Source organism: Pomacea canaliculata, linkage group LG12, assembly GCF_003073045.1.
Source record: "Pomacea canaliculata isolate SZHN2017 linkage group LG12, ASM307304v1, whole genome shotgun sequence".
Classification (NCBI taxonomy): Eukaryota; Metazoa; Mollusca; class Gastropoda; order Architaenioglossa; family Ampullariidae; genus Pomacea; species Pomacea canaliculata.
Window position 1 is genome coordinate 12,105,701 of NC_037601.1, and position 10,320 is coordinate 12,116,020.

The following is a 10,320-nucleotide window of genomic DNA, read 5'->3' on the forward strand; positions in this document are numbered from 1 at the left end:
CATGAAAAGATCATTTGATAGTGTGCAACAAATGTACATGTCTTTGATGACAAGTGTTTAGTGGGGTTTGTGAACGAAAATCTAAATTGAGTTTACGATTTAATGCAAAGAAAGAATTTTCTCCACGCCATATTGAAAACCAGTCACCGATACCTCTCTCTCAAAGACACACACACACACAAGCGCACATACAGGCACACAGAGAGAGAGAAGAGAGGGAGAGATAACTGCCACATGTTTAAGATTTTTTTTGTTCATTTTCCCAAAAGTTCTAAAAAAAAAAACAAAAAAACAACAACAAAAAAACAAAAAAAAAGCACCTCACTTTACAAACATTTTACAAGCAGCGATGCAGAATTACACCAACACATCAACAGCGATTTTTAATTTTATTTCGTTTCTTCTTGAACCAAGCACAGAGCAGATCTCTTAATTATAGTCCGAACAAAATAGTTATTTCATGTCTCTGTATGGGCTTCATTTTAAATGTTTTATGTAAGAAAATATATAAATAGTGTGTTAGAACTTGTAAGAACGACCGCACCATCAGAACCTGTAAACAAATTAAACACACTGCACGAGTCAGGAAGACGATGCAAACTAATCTAAAGCATCAGATAATTTTTACGACTCTTACATATTTATCTAAATATAACTGTATATATATATAGCAAGAGACATGGCAATGAATTAAAAAAAGTATTTGATACAACGGAAAGACTTCCAAGTATTATCCAGAGAAAATGTTGTGAAATGTAAATATTATATTAGGACAAGAAATAGATACGGTAATTCATTTGCATACAAAGATATTATTTAATGCTTCTGATTAGAAACAGTTCCCACTAAAATTGGTTTCGTTTAAATGAAGAACTGATTATTACCATTTCGCTAGTCACTCTTTTACTTGTTTTTAAAATTGGTTTTAATGTCGATATTTCTGTGTATGTATATGTAAGTTAACTATAGTGGTTCATTAATTTCAATATAAAGATGCTTTGTACAGTAAGTGTTAATGAGCGAATATAATGTGTAGTTAGATAAATGGTGTCTAATTGTTCGTTTGTCTGTGTACTAGTCGTTTTTATCTACAAAAGCTGTTCATACCTCTTCGCCAGTTTCCCCGTGTAGTTAATAAAATGTCTTGTAGCCATAGTATGGGTAGCCTCCATACACTCCGTTGTACAGACCAAGAGCCCCGTACAGTCCGTTGTACAGACCACCGTAGCCAAAGCCCAAGCCCCCCAGCCCCAGGCCAAGACCGAGGCCGCCATACTTGTAGAGGTAGGGGTTAAAGTAGTTGTTGTAGTAGTAGGTGGCGGAGGTCATGGCCACAATGGTGCACAGCAACAGGAACACAACAGCTTTCATTTTCCTGTTGATAAAACAGTTAGTTTACTCTTCCAACAAGCAAAGTTCATTGGTTGTCCTCTTCACTTGCCAGTTGGTTGGTCAGTCAACCCCATTAGTGGGGTCTAGTAATTTCAAATAAACAGTTGTGTGGATAGTCTAAAAAAGGCAAGCGCACAGCATGTGTCTGACAAGGTTTTATTCTTTCCAGACATATTTCATTGAGAAAAACCTTTTACGAAGATCTGCCCCAAGAACTTCTTCAAACTCTCTATTGTTTTTATTAATTTTGTCTTTCTTGATACTGGATTATTATGAGGCAAAAATGATTTATATTTGAAAGTGTTACTCAATAAAAAGATGAACATGAGTTAATTAAAGTGCTTATTAACTCGATTGTAATAAACTGGAAATTATTAATAAAGCACACAAAAAGTTAAGCGATTGGAATATGTCTGAACTTTACTAATTTTTCTTTTTGAAAAACTAAAACTGCCACGTATGCATTCCAATAAAACCATTAAGGAAGCCTGACAAACACTGTTATAAGAAATTTTCTTACTTTCTTCTAGCAAAGACGTGCATGAATTCTAAAATTTTTGAATCATTAAATGTCGTTTTCATTTATGAAATAATATTTAAGAATTGGTTTTTTAAAGTAATCATCACGTTAGTTATAAGTACATGCGCACAATCGAACGCAGATTTTGTAGTTATCTGGTAAAGCCATTCATGACGAGTGTTAAGGTTAGGGGTTATTCTAAAACTGAACTTCCACTACTCAATAAATTAAAGACTACATTTCAAAAGCCATTGTGAGGAAGGACAAGTCTTGTAACAACTGTAACATAATTCAGCAGTTAACTTGCTATTTGGTCATATTTAAAGGTCCAAGATCTATCCAGGTAGTTAAAACAGGAAACAGGGTACTTACTGGTGTTGTGAGGGTGGACGTCTTGTGTTTCTAGCTGAGAAACCAACGGATGTAGTCCAGACACGGTTGGTCACTTATATAGTCCTGTTCTCTTCCTAGTGACCGCTGCCTGTTTGATGTCATTTGGCCGTGATGGATTATGGTTTAATGCTACCTAGCAGCTCACCTATTAGTAACTGTAGGAGCGACTGATGGGTTTAGTGCTGTGGGGCATGATGAAAGTACTTTGGAATAAGTTTGTCCGACGAGGTCACTCACGATATTTACGGGGCTCGAGGCAAAGACACGCCTGGGTACAACGCAGATAAAAGAAATTTCTAGAAGAATTTATCTCTTCGTTTAATCTAGTTTTCGCTGCACAGGACAGTGCAAAAATATAAGAGAAAGATAGTGGAGAGAAAAGTGAGAAAAAGCGATGAGAGGAGAGAGGGAGAAAAGAAGAAAAGAGAGAAAGAAAGGAGGAAAGTGTGTTAGTGTGGATAGTCGAACGTTCAAAAATCATGTTGAAGTGTGTACCAACCCAGGAAGACATGATACTACTTTGCATAATTGTTAATAATTAAGCAGTTTTATGAATTTAAAATTTATTAATTATACCAATACTGCGTGTACTGTGATATTAGAGATATTTTTGGTCATGAATCCCATAGTTTCTCTCCATTTCCCTTCATCTTTACGAGAAATTTTTTATGGTAGTAAAAAGAGGCGGATAAACTTGGAGTTTCCATTTCTCATTTTTTTAACCTTTCATTTCTGTGTTGACCTTAGCATCTTTGCACTCGTTGATCTTCGTCGTTCCAAGCCCAACCCACACAGACGAACTCTACTACCTCCCTTGTCGAAGGGCTCGGTCTCCAGACATCCTTGTCACACCCTGTTGACAGGGTAAAAGGTCATCTGTCTCATCATACATCATCCATCGTTTGACAGCAAGTCTTTTTTTAGTCGGGAAAGATCATGTCGCCCCCCCCCCATGATGATGATGATGATGATGATGATGATGATGATGGTGGTGGTGGTGGTGGTGGTGGTGGTGGTGTAAACGCTAGACTTCATTCGAGCGTAGATGAAGGTAATAATAAAGATCGGGTTGGGGGAGAGCATGAACATAACGAAGCTGTGAACATAACACAAAAACATGAGTGCTCGTAACCTGCAGAGGATCATCAACTTCTCAGGAGCACTTGTATATACGGCAGGTAGGCCCATGCCTCCAGGCTTATATTGCGGGCGTTAATAAAATAAAGTGTGTGTGTGTAAAGTAGAAAGAGAGAGAGAGAGAGAGAGAACTGAACCCAACTGCACTGGTTTGTCACAAGGGGCGTAGAGAGAAGCCACTGTGTCGAGTTATAATAATATGTATTAAAGGGCTACCCACCTCTAGTGTACACTGAACTGAAGTTAACTAAAACTTTCTTCTTAGTCTCTATGCCGACACCCGACTATACAGACAAAACACGCAACGAAATCAGAAAGTCTTCTTTATTTTCATCTAAAGTAGGACCGCCTGCTCGTGGTCAATATACAGGTGTCAACATGTGATGTTAGGAGGTCTTATTCTTACTTCACGCTCAAAGTCACGTGTCAGTGTAATTTGTCTCTTTGTGGTTCCTTTCCTGTCGGGTAGAAATATTATTTTTCGGTATTCTTGGATCGTGAAGTTTTAGAGACTTGAATCTGAAACCAGCAGCGCAAATGTCTTATTAGCACAACAGCTTAAAAAAATAAAACAAAATATATTTTCTACTTTCCAACAAATACAATGACATAAAAGGAGCACACTGTAAAGATCACGTGACCAGTGTCTTTATTTAGTAACCTGCTGTAATGACTTTGGATGTACGAGTGACTAACGGAAATCGGCAAATTCTTCCAACCTTCAAGAAGATTAACAGAACAGTTCTAAACCCAGTAATATTGAATACAAAATGACAAATGAACCTTAGAGTTATTATAACTTGGAAAAGTGTACACACGAAACTAACAAAGAAAAAAGTGTTAGTTACAGGTAAGGCAAGTGATGAATAATAGCATTTGTTCTTGTTCTTATTCTTTAAACATATGAATATACAGAACAAAATGAAGACAACTTACCAAAAGTCGGATGGCCATCATCTAGTAGAAGCCTTTTGAGTAAGAATAGCCGCCATAAGCACCCCCTCCATAGGCACCCCCTCCGTACAGACCTGCGCTTCCATAGTTTGATAAACCGTACCCACCGTAAACACTTCCGAGTGCAGTTCTGCCATAACCCAAGCCCACCAGTCCATATCCGGCAACATTCTTTTGATAGTAGGGAGGGATGATGATCTTGGTGTTGTAGGAGTCATAGGCCAGGCTCCCAGCAGCCAGTGCGCACAGCAGCAAGAAAACAGCAGCGTTCATGGCGGAGCTGCACATCAAGGGAATGCACATACATATATATATATCCCTCGATTAAAAGCTCACTGAGGTAAAGTGAGGTTTAAAGTGCAGCACTATACGTCTGTTTACTTGAGGGGAACAGCCTGAAGCGGTTTAAACTAAATCATCAAGTAAGAAAGAAAATAACTGTGCGATTGAGCGCATGTGTGTGACAAAAAAGCTTGCTTACAAATATATTTATTGTAAACATAAAGTTTTCTAGTTGAACAAAAAAGTAAAATTTAACTCTCTGTCAATGTGTGTGCATATGTTTGGCTCTAGACAAACACGTAAATCAAGCAAACAGTTTACTGTTTTGTTTTATATTGTTTTTCGTTTTGCTGTACAGTACATATAACAACGAGGAGCACATGAAACTCAATGGTAATGATGAGAGAATGTCGTGATGATGACAAAGAGCTTGAAGCTGATGATGATGAGATCAACGATGGAATGGTCCACCTACGAACTTGTATTACTGGACTGCTGGCAGATGATTTTTTTTCCCAGTTACTACTAAAACGAGGCTTGAGACTACAAAGCTTCCGGTTTAGTCACGTTCATTGTTTAGGCTCGCCGAGACTAACAGCGGAGAACTTCGGAAGAGGCTAAGCCTTGGTCTCGGCAGACAGACAGCAGTCCACCTATACACATCCGTGGTATAATGTACCAAGTTTTATTTAAGCCCTGACGAATCTTTTTTTTAATGTTTTGGTCTACACTCAAAGCCTGTCACATTTTGTGTTTTTTCCTGACGGATCGCTCTGTCATCACACTTTGGGCTGTCATCATTTTTAATGAGTGGCATCTGAAGTTTATTTATTACTAATCGCATTAAAAGGTTATAAAATTATTTCATGAGACACTTATTTCGTTTTTAATTTTGTAATGAGAATATTTATGGTCATTTAAAGAAACAAGTTTGGTGCTCTTCTTTGAGGAGGCTACAAGAAAGTTTATAAATAGAGGTAAACTCTTGTCGGTTTAAATGTTAACATAGTGACTGAAGTCAATGTCAATGATTTCTCTGATGTTTTTTTTTTTTTTTTTGTTACAGCTCTGGTCGTTTTTCGATTGTAATTTTTGTAGTTTTTTTTTACAATTCAGAAAGTTTCTTTTAAAGAATTTTTAGTTTATTTTAAAGAAGAAAGGCAAGAACTTACTAAAAGAAACTAGTGTTACTTTTTCCCCACTTTAGTGAAATTTTTAAAATGCTCGTATTCATTGCTGTTAATGTTTTATAAGTTTCACAGTTTTTATTTAGATGTGTTGAGATGAGCCACAATCACTGTTACAATACAACTTGCGTGCAACAGAACTCTCTGGTATAGAAGAGTAATTGTCCTCTGCTTTCCCAGTAGCAGGTGAGAATGTCGATGTTTGAAGCATAATTATGTACTCATATTTTGGGGAATTATTTTAAATTGAACTTCACTCGATCATAAAGAAAAAAAAATGCTACTCGGCTTTTCTTTCAATTAATAAAAAGGGAGAGACTGAAAACAAACAACAGAGAAATGATCGAGAGAAAGAGAAACACGACACAATACAAGTTAAAACAGCTGAAGAGATTGATAGATGAAGGGAGTGAGAAGAAAAAACTTTATACTAAAGCAAAGACGCAAGAACAAAAGGGGTAAAGAGAGAGGTAGAAGAAAAAAGAGACAGAGTGAGAGAAACAGTAACAAATAGAGACAGCAGGAAAGACTGAGAGAAAATATAGATGAACATACTTACAGGTAAGACTGGAGGTACCTGTCGTCGCCTGACCAAATTTTGATTGAAGGAAAGCGAGGCGTGTGTCGACTCTCTCTTAACCATGTCCTAATATGTAAGTTCTAACAGCCCCCCCTCAGGCCATTTCCCAGAGATTTTTCAATAATATTTTTACGACAGGAAATGAAGGCTTTGGCATTGTGATAGTTATATTTTTATTTGATTGATCCCCTGTAGAAAATCTCTAACACATATGTCCTGTCAAGCTTTTTTCTGGGATGGAGGGTGACAAAAATACATTTAAAGATTTTACGACCCTGTTACTCCAAGTTCATAAAGTAATTTACAATAACAAAGTAATATTATAAGATTAATATAATGTAAGTTTATTAGACGAAAGTTAGAGATCATTGGTAAGAAACGAATTAAAACGAATAGTGAACAAAATGGTAAACGATTATCTAGAGCTGTATATAGGAAGTATATTTTTGTAAAGCTCAGACTGAGTGAGTATGTAATGTTGTAATGTTCAGAAGTCAACCAATGAAATGAAATATACTATTAAATTTTGATATTCACGTATGTTGGTGTATTTGTTATATTTACCCAAAGTAGATTATTAATTCTCAAACACACGAATTTGTAATATTTAATAAATATATTAATTAATTTTGTAAGGATGTATTTTTCCATTAACACATTAAACATATTACAGGCTGTCTCATTTCATCCCTTTAGATTCAGTTAGCATTCTATGTCAAATATTGCATAATTTAAGAATATCTTTATTATTGTGCCCCTGTGTTCGAGAGGTTGAGATGAAAAGAATACTCTGTCTACTAATATTCAAAGTTAGTAGACATTTCACAGATGGTTTAGTTTTATTTAACGTCAATAGGAAAAGCAAGGAAAATATTTTGTCTTTTGCTGAATGGCACTTTATCTGACCGACGCGAGTATTTTCCATTTTTTCGTGGTGACACTACTGTCTCGTACTTGGACGTTTGAAGATAATTTGTTTTAAAAAGTCGGCTCAGCAGTTTATCCATTCATTATAGGTCCATTGTCTTGCTGCTGTTCGCTACTATTATGTTGCATTATTGCCTATCATGCAAGCATTCAAATAAATCCAGTCTCACCCAGGCGGGAGGTTTTTTAGAAAAGGAAGGGAAGTCACTCTTGTGGTGGTTAATACAAGCAGCAGTTTCCGCCCTTGGAACAATGCTCGCCTCTGGATAAGGTTCGGTCACGAACGCTTCAACGATCCAAAGTCACACATGAACAGGGATGGGCAAGCTACTTTTAATTTGTAGCCGGCTACGCTACAGCTACTTTTTTCAAAACGTAGCCAGCTACACTACAGCTACAATTTTCCAAAATGTAGCCAGCTACTTTGGGCTACTTTTAAAATGTAGCCAGCTTCTTTTGGCTTCTTTTGGCTACTTTTAAAAGCCTGATGTTATAAATAGTTAGCTGTAGCCAGCTGGCTGTAGCAACATACACAAACATCAAACATACACACAAAACACTATTACTTGCTAACACAAGAACTGGTTTTTATATACATTGACCTTTATTCTGATCTGAGACCACCAAAAACTCCATATTAACAACAAAATGCATAGGTATAAAACAAACTTTTGACTTAGTGCTGATAATTTGTGAATACTGTTAAAACAAATCTACATGCTTTCAGTCCTTCATGGAATTGAACTTGACCAGAACTTGGCCTCGAAGTTGCTGTCTGTCCCCTAGTGCGCAGCTTTGTCATGATAAGTCCTGCCAGACTGAACTATCTCTCAACCGCAGCACTGCTTGGCAAGACGGTGTTGGTGCGCAGAGAGAGTTGTTTGACCGTGGGCTATTTGTCCAGTTCATTGACATTCTGCGACAATCCAGACATCAGGAAGGTAGTTGTCTCAGGGGTGGCGGTAACTTCTTCATAAATGATGAAGTCTGCCTGTTCAGCTGAGCACTTGGTTGGGGATTGGACTGGCGTGTCCATCAATGCTGCCTCTGCAGTCAAGAGGGATCTGCATTTCTCACGCAGGGTTTGGTCCCCAGTCCACATCAACTTGCACCTGAAACAATAATATGCACAATAATTAATGCTTTCTTTAATTTCGTTAAATTTTTTTTTCTTATTGTTGTTTTTTAATTAATTTTATAAAATGTACTGGTTTTTATGTACTTATTTTGATTTGTAGGCAAGTGTCAAAAGACCAGTGACAGTGAATATTATGTTTTGTTTTTTTAATCAACACCCCCCTCCCCCCACCTTCCGTCAAAAGTTTATTTTTTTATTTATTTACAGATATTTGTATAGCGCTTATTCTCGTGTAATCTGAGCTCTAAGCGCTTCACATTCTTCTCATTCTCATGTAACCGAGTGGTAAGGTGGGGTTGTATGGTGACAACAACAGTTCAACACTCGAACCAAAAAGCCAGGAACAGTCAGCAGGTGTGCGACCCTTTATTCTCGTACGATGGTCACGGCTGCGTCAATCGCCCGAAGCGCTAGAGGTCGGAGCTGTCTCTTCTTTGTCGTGTAGCTGTTCGCGCTGTCTCCGCCGACTCTGATCTGTCCTTTCGTCTCAGCTCTGCCCTTATATACCTCTGGGGAGGGGTAAACTTTCGCGATGCTCTGATACGGTCGGAACCATACGCCGTTTTCCCCTAGCCAATCACCGCTATTTGGCATCTCTCACCATGCCCTAGCAGATCCCGCCAAAACTAACAACAACACTGGACTACCGGCCCACTACATCCCCGCCGACTCTTTCTCCAACAGCGTCCTCGCTGATGAGCTTTAGCTAGCAAGACTAGGGCTGATATTCAAGCTCACCTAATTATGCTGGCCTCGGGGGGGGGGGGGGCTTCAAATATTTAAAGGCCGAAGTCGAAATGGGCGTGTTTTCAAATGGTTTCGCCCGTGCGAGGGAAGGTAGGATACACGGGGTCAGTACCAGCGGTCAGTCTTCCCTAATTGCTACCCTGGCCCCGAGGCAAAGTTGAGATCGCAAGCGATAAACCGTCTTTCTCAGCCGAGTACTGGTGTTGGCGGTGAGAAAGCTGAAGTGAAACGGGTTGCAACTGAACATACTGTCAGGGTTAGGGTTGTCCTACCAGACAAAGTGAGGCGAAACGGTTTCTATCTGAACATACTGTCTTTCCTTACATCTTTCTTTACTCATAAGAGGGGATAATAATATTTAATACTTTCAGTTCATTCCTCCTGATGACTGACCTAAAGTACACCTCGGTTTGAGTGCAATGTTCGAACTTTTACAATGGCCAACAATTCACGACTGCAACATAGTGCCCCCACGATCTTTTCTCTTCTTATCTAACCCGACCATTGTGGAGGTCATCGGTGCTTGCGTTTTCCTGAGTCCACAAAACCGAGAACTGGACGCGGATAAGACTTGTATAATCAAAAGGGTTAGGACCAGTTTAGCACCCCTGGTTTTGTTTGTGTGTTCTCCCTTGTGAGAGAGAGGACAGGAAAGGAGACAAAGGCAAACAACCCAAATAACACAAACAAAAAGGCAATGGAATTTTTAAACTTAGTTTTTATTCCTCTCGTTTAGTTTTTTTTTTTTTTATTCCCATTCGTGACCGACATACGGCACTCCATCTGGGTTTGGGTACAGTGTTCGTACTTTTTGAACGACGCAAGTGGGCATCACTTCACGCCTGTGGGACAGCACCCATTCACCTTCTGCCAAAGCGGTTTTTCTAACTAGGTATCTCCTGTCCTTCCAGAGTCCAACAAAGTCTAGCATTTTCCAATACCTTGTGTAGATCCTATTCCGAATACCTCGATTTTGAGGACAAGCCGCCTGTCCCTTCCCGATGAACTCTACGTCGCGACCTCCTGCTGTTATGCAAGGTGATTGGAAGCAGTGTGGACATTC

The 10,320-nt window shown here is 38.6% G+C and overlaps 1 long non-coding RNA gene across 1 annotated transcript; it reads right to left on the minus strand.

Moving 5' to 3' along the window:
• Window positions 1-3,752: 3,752 nt before the first annotated feature.
• LOC112577037 lies at window positions 3,753-6,505 on the minus strand. The gene is made up of 3 exons (XR_003101991.1): window positions 6,425-6,505; window positions 4,379-4,676; window positions 3,753-3,961 (listed from the first exon to the last, which is right to left on the minus strand). It is a non-coding gene; the product is annotated as an uncharacterized LOC112577037 (long non-coding RNA).
• Between the last annotated feature and the right edge of the window lie 3,815 nt (window positions 6,506-10,320).